A 7769-nucleotide genomic window follows, 5' to 3' on the forward strand; every position below is an offset into this window, starting at 1 on the left:
GCTGATGTCCACAATGTGGTATGTTGCTTAATGAAGAACACATTTTAATTGGTCGCAACGACGTGGAAAGAGGATGGCCACAATGTGGTGAATGATGCAACCCAAGCCCATGAAATTTAGGGATTCTTCCATATTTAAAGGCTTAAACACATGGATTATGTCATCCTCTTCACCCTCCAACCTTCCAACACGGAATCCTAGCCTCAATTCATGATTGAGGTCTTGTTTGCTTGATTGAGAGCTTGTTCTTTGGATTATCACGAAGCTTGCGGAAGGAGGAACCTTATTACAATGCAAAGGAAAAAAGAGCTAACTTGGATCCACCATCTTCTTCAGGCTTCTGAGTCATTTGAGGTATAAAGTTCATACAGTGACCTTAAGTCTTTTAGATGCAAGTTTGAGCTCTTTTTGGATGATTTTGGTCCCATTCATGGATGGTCTTAGAGTTCAAGGAATTCTAGAGCTTGTTATGGTACTCTCATGGTCATTATGCTATTGAGGAATGAGAAAAGGAGTCATGTTTAAAGTTACCTTGAGTCCATGCACAAGGACTTGACCTTTTAAGGACTTAATGGACTTAGGATTGTAGATCTTGCTTAGCAGTGATGTCCTTATAGATAAAATTGGACAATTTATCCATGAAGCCATTGGGAATAATCATATCTGAAGTTTTGAGCCTTGATTTCAAAGGATTAAGTGCTTAAGGAAGAAAATGGCTCCTGACCAAAAACCACGACATAACCAAGAGGTTGCCACGACGTGGTAGCTTGCTTCAAAATGAGCATTTTGTCTTGACTTGGCAACGACATGGCTAAGAGCTTCCCACGACCTAGTGTGTAACGTCCCATTTCACAACCAAAATTTTCATTTTTAATTAAGGAAAACTGCTCATTTTTTAGAATACAAGTTAAGAAACCCATTATTCCAAAGTATGTTGTTTAAAGTCAGAGTATTCTAGTAAACGCAAGATCTTCATTTATGTTGACGTATATGTAGAGTCAAGCCTTCGCCTTTCCACGATCGTTGATGATACCTGAAAAAAATAACAGTTGGGTAAGCATGAAGCTTAGTGAGTTTCCCCCCAAAATATCTATACAACACAACATAATAAATAGCTATGTGTTATCAGCAACCCTAGGAATTATCTGCAATCCCACTGGATTAACAGCACATCCGGTGGATTAACGACATGTTCAGGGGTTATCAGCAATGCATAGGGATTATCAGCAATCATCAATGCAATTTAGAAAAAATAGTAAAAAACAATAAAGAATCAACTGTTCACATACGAAAAGGAGTCATGTTTAGAGTTACGTTGAGTCCATGCACCAGGACTTGACCTTTTAAGGACTTAATGGACTTAGGATTGTAGATCTTGCTTAGCAGTGATGTCCTTATAGATAAAGTTGGAAACTTTATCCATGAAGCCATTGGGAATAATCATATCTGAAGTTTTGAGCCTTGATTTCAAAGGATTAAGTGCTTAAGGAAGAAAATGGATCCTAACCAAAAACCACGATATAACCAAGAGCTTGCCACGACTTGGTAGCCTACTTCAAAATGAGCATTTTGTCTTGACTTGGCAACGACATGGCTAAGAGCTTCCCACGACCTGGTGTGTAACGTCCCATTTCACAACCAAAATTTTCATTTTTAATTAAGGAAAACTGCTCATTTTTTAGAATACAAGTTAAGAAACCCATTATTCCAAAGTATGTCGTTTAAAGTCAGAGTATTCTAGTAAACGCAAAATATTCATTATTGTTGATGAATGTGTAGAGTTAAGCCTTCGCCTTTCCACGATCATTGATGATACCTGAAAACAATAACAGTTGGGTAAGCATGAAGCTTAGTAAGTTTCCCCCCAAAATATCTATACAACACAACATAATAAATAGCTATGTGTTATCAGCAACCCTGGGAATTATCAGCAATCCCACTGGATTAACAACACGCCCGGTTGATTAACAACATGTTCAGGGGTTATCAGCAATGCATGGGGATTATCAACAATCATCAATGCAATTTAGAAAAAATACTAAAAAAAAATAAAGACTCAACTGTTCACAGACATAAATACCACACAGGTAAAGTAGTGAGAAGACTCACTACCGCCTACTAGACCCCTCATAGCACATTTCTCCGCTACTAACAAATCTCCTTGGGATATGTAGCCATAGGTAATCAGAGGTAAGATAGCCACCCAAACAGATGATCCTACTCTAGAGCCACAACCAAACAAGGAACATGCAATAAAGCCTAGATCAAGAGTCCTTAGGTTATCCTACATGGCGACATACAACCCTTAGGTCATTCGACTGGACGTCAACCATCCTACTGGTACTCTAACCAACATACCATGACTGTTGAATCCTATCACATAAGGATATAAATATATCTAAGAACTCACTACAGCGCCACAACATCCGATCCATAAGGATATATAACTAAAGCTAGTGGGTTGGCATTGGTGCCTTCAACCCACGGGGTACAGTGCGGAAAACTCACCTGAACAAAGAACCCATAAACACTAAGACACACTCATCTTTCTATTTTGCCTGCTTCCATGATCCATCTAACACCAAAACATGGAAGAATCTTAATCAATAGTCCAAATCCTGTAAGTTTAACTCAAAGTCAAACTGGTCAAAAATTCAATGATTAACGATCAACAAAAGTCAACGATCAACATGTCAAATGCCCCTCACGACGAGACAATCTATTGGTCACGTCATAAGCCACTTAAAGTCAAAATAGCAAAGGTCCTTTGACCCTCACAAAATGACATGCATAGCCTCACGTTATGAGAACTGTCTAAATGATATTTTGATGAATTAAACTCCTTAATCCATTAATCCACTAATCCATCTCCTCTAAAAGACTTCCTTACACCCAAAATCCATAAAAATCAATGCTTTAAGGTCTTACATGTCTAATGCAAGAGTTGAGATCAAGTTAGATCATTTTATAAAGAAAAGGAGGTCAAAACCTCAAAATGAGCTCAAACATCAGTTAAAATTCAGATCTACTACATATAATCACCAAGGGACTCTAAGGACCCATAAATTTGCCAACTTTATGGAGTCCCAACACTCTAACACATCTAATCATGAACCATAATGCATAAAACACTAGATCTAGCAGCAAGGAACCATAAAACTTGAAGTTTGAATACTTACAAGGCAAAAAGGTTGTTAGAAGATGCCAATGAAGCTTATAAGCTGGGTCTATGCACCAAAGATGACCCCTTCTCCTTCAAGTCACCAAAGCACCACAAAATGTTTAAAAATTGTTAGGGTGCAAAGTCACGCTTGGATGTTGATTGTTAGCCTTACCCTCTTGTATGTGCAAATGGGTTGAGATGTTTCCTTCAATTAGAAAGTGAGTGACTACCATTATGTAAGGGAACCATTTGGAGTGTTAGACTAGAGAGGGAATTTGTACAATACCCACTTTGTATGTTCTTTCTAGATCTAATATGAGCTTAAAAAGATTTATTTACTTAATGTGTTCTTGAGTTTACATGATGATTCGCTAGATCTTTTCTTATTCCGCATATGCTATCAGAATCAACACGACTACAATTGGTATCACAATAGGTGTTCTTGATTGATCAAGAATTGATCCATGATTGCACTCTTGATTTGGTGATTCTTCGTTGTTTTTTTATCTTCATGATTTAGAGAGTTTTTGGATTCTAGAAATCAAATTCATCATTGTTTCTATTCATAATTCGATTTTCTTCACTAGAATTCTAGTGATTTTTACTTTCGCTCTCTAGAAAAATCATTCAAAATCACTTTCTCTCTCTAGAAATTTTCAAGTTCTTGTGATCATGGTGTATTTTCCATGTGATTCTTGGATTGTGATCGTTGAAGATATCAAACAAAAAGTCAATGAAGATCAATTTTATGGTTTGGTGTTAAGCAAATTGATTTCATGGGGTAATATGATTTCTTATGGAGATTTGAAGGATGATAATGGAAGCTTGAATTTTTAACCACTTTCTAAGATTGTATGGTTGAATAAAAATGCCTTGTCCATATTAATATGTAGTAGAAATCAAAAGGAAAGAAACAAAAAGATATTTGTTTAATAAGAAATACATTTCTCTAATTGAAAACCCAAATGATCTTCATGCTCTTAAGTTTGTTGAAGTTCAAGATAATGGAGGTTAATGGGATGTTCTTGATGTTCTTGAAGTTCGTGATAAGAAGATTCAAGTTGATTCTCATGAATATGAAAAAGTTTTTTGCTTGATTGGAGCTCAAACCGATGATATTTTGTGTTCTTGTGGTTAATTTGAAGAAATTATTCCTTATCGGATAGATTTTATTCAAAGTCAAAAAGTTGAAGTTGTGTGAAGTGGGTTTGTTCATGAAATCAAATCTTCAAGATGAAAAAAGACGAGAAAGAAAAGGAAGAAGATTAAATGCAAAAACAAGCGGGTTTATTCACAAAAATCATCAAATGTTGTGAAGTCAAAATTTGTGAAGCAAATTTGGGTTCCAAAGGTTGAATTGAATTTGAAGTCAAAACTCAAAATTGTTGGTGGTTCTTATGAAGATGTTCTTGGATCAATGAAGAACACGAAGAACGAGTTGTACATCACGCATAGTGGGTGGTACAATATTCATATTGGAGATTTTCTCATTGTAAAATTGATTCGTTTGTTGTAAATGGATCAATGAAGAACCAAGATCTCCTAACTTTGATGCATTCGTTGTAAATAGATCTCGATTCGTCAAAAAGGTATCACAAAATTTCAAATGGATTCCAAAACATCCATGATTTCGATTTGTGTTTTATGTTTTTCATTTTTGATCGATTTGTTTCGTTGGATCTATTCTGTTTCAACCCCATTATTGATCCAATATTTTTTTAAAGATCAAGCTCAAACAAACATTTAATGTTGTTTTGATTAATTCACAACATCAAATTCGAAACTCATTGTTCATTGAGTCCAAATCAAAGAATCATTATTACTATTCACAAATCAGTATTTGGCCCAATTGTGAGTTATAGTTCATGTTATCAACATAAAGTCCAAACTTCTTTTGATTCATTAAAATGAGCCTAGTCTTGCTCTGATTTGATTCATCTATCTTCATCTGATATCGTTTCTAGTTTGATAGTGCTTGATCAATTTTGGTTCGGTTATTTGATTATCACTCGTTATGAATCTTACTCATATGTATCATTCTAGTATGATTCTAAATATAATTTGAGTAAATCAAACCTCAATTTGAGTTGGATTTGATATTTTCTTGGTTGGTCGTTGATTGAATGCAAGTCATATATGGTTCAAAATTGTATTGGATATTTGTTCAATTTTGACTGGTTCTTGAGTTCGATGTTTGAACATCAATTTTTGGTTGTTGATTTGGATTTGAAATCAATTGATATCTTGATTTTGGAAAAACTCTCTCAAGAACATATGAAGAATTGGTACAGTTTTGCTTGAGGGTCTAATTGACTGAGTTGTTTAAATGTCGAAATTCATCTGTATGGGGGAATTGATTTCACTATGTATTGTTGTAAGGATAATTCGAAATCAATTTAAGTTTGTGTTGGGTTCACATTTGTGAACGAATTGAGGAATCTGATTTGTGTTGACTATTTGAAGTCAAACTGTGTTCTATTGAGTTCATTGTTGATAGTCGAATTTGTTGCTGAAACATTGATATCATTGTCGACTGGTTATACTTTTCATTCACAATTTGGAATTTTATTGTTCATTTTGAGTTCGTTGATGAATTTTTGAAAGAAATAGTGAAGGTGTATTGATTTTGGAAGTCAACAGCGAAGGCTTGCTGATGCATTGTCGATGGTCAAGTTTGGTTTGCGATTGATAATTTCCGAGTTTAAATCGATGGGTTGGATGGTATGTTGATTTCGAAGTGAGTCTTGATTTTCTGTTAACGAAATGTAGAAGTTTGAAGTCGATTATAACTGTATATGCTTATAAGCTTGATAACGAATGCTAATCTCATTGACTGAGTAGTTCGATAGTCAAAGGATTAAAAGCAAAGCTAGGTTTTCTTAAAGTCGATGGAACAAGCTTGCTAATGAAGTCTTGTACTCTTAATAGTGAAGGGCAGGATCTTTACTGTTGATGTCGATGATGTGGAAACCTTGTAATAGGGAAGTGTCGATTACGCGACTAAATGGTCAACACGTTATTCAACGATTTGTTATGATTTCGAATTGTCTCTGAATGATTAATAAGGGTTTTTGTTAACGAATTTTTGCATCTAAAAGCGAAGGTTTGCTGGTTTCGTTACTTGTGTAAAAAATTAGGGAAGAAACAAAAATGTTTCTTCCCCAAAAATTCAAGGATAAAGCTAGGTTTTTCCTTGAAATGAAGGGAGGCTGAAGAAGATGCCCTAGGTTATGAGATAAGTTCCTTAAATATGGAAAGAACCCTAAAAATTCACGGGCTTGGGCTAAAATCATCTTCACGACATGAGAATTATAATGTCACGTCGTGAGTCTCGTTTCTACGTATCACACCGTAACCTCCTCATCGTTACATCATGACACCCATTTTCACTAAAAGTCAAGCCCTTGGCTCCTCGATGCCATGAACCGATTCGTTCTATAAAATGGGTGTTACATGGTGGTTGTTGACCTGTAACAGCCCAAACTAGAGTTGAGAATTTTCATTTAAAAGTCTATCAAATCGTTCATCGGTTGTTCAAAACCATCATCAAATCATAATATTCAAAAATTTAGAGTACAATTATTTCAGATGCGGAACTCATGAGCGGAAGATGTTGTGCCATCACGCTGGGCCCTTCCATTTTGAACCGGAAGTACGTGAAACCATAAACATAAAATGTAAGCACAAATCTTAGTGAATTCCTCAAAATACCACACACACAAAACATATAAGTGCCATGGGCTACCCCTACGGTCTTTCCTTGCAATACCAAGGCCAAATCTCGGTCTTACAAACAAGTGTCATGGGCTACCCCATGGTCTTTCCTTGCAATGCCGAGTACAAATCCCAGTCTTACATACAAGTTGCAGGGGCTAGATCCTGATCTTTCATACAATTTCCATTGGTCATATCGTGGTCCTCCAGGCACATCGATAGAAAATATCACTTCATAAAACATCGATTAGAAGAGAGACTCCTCGTAGTAAAGAGGGCATCGTCAGAGGATAACCCAGCAGATCCCCTTATGAAGGGACTGAGTAGGGTTAAGCATTTGCAGCATGCTAAGAGCATTGGCCTAAGGCATGATATTAGTTTTAGTGACTAGATAGGCAATTAGAAACTTGTAATAAATAAATGTAATTGACATTTGATGATTAAATAATAAGGTTTTATTTATAAGTAAAGCTTATTTTCTTCTGTCAATTATTTATTTTATGTTTCACTTTTGCATGTTTTGACTTCCAGAATAATATGATTATTCAAAATATACACAATCAATCATACTTTGGAGGTAATATATGAGGTTAGATTATCATGAATTGGCTTGTAGATTGTCAAAAGCGTTTAGACATAGGAAAATACAACATTCATGAGTGCCTATAAAATAAGTTTGAGTATTGGATTAAACCTACGCTCACATGAATCACTTCATGGAATTTATCACAAGTGATTGTGAGACGATAATATCACATTGACTTCAAACCATGATATATGAGTTGTTGATTACGAGTTGGTTGTGCATTGATAGTACGAAAATGCATCAATAATTTGATGTTATAAAACGTGTTGTTCTATATAATTTAACAAGTAATTAGTACAAGCATAT

Source organism: Lactuca saligna, chromosome 6, assembly GCF_052625555.1.
Source record: "Lactuca saligna cultivar CGN05327 chromosome 6, ASM5262555v1, whole genome shotgun sequence".
NCBI classification, from domain to species: Eukaryota; Viridiplantae; Streptophyta; class Magnoliopsida; order Asterales; family Asteraceae; genus Lactuca; species Lactuca saligna.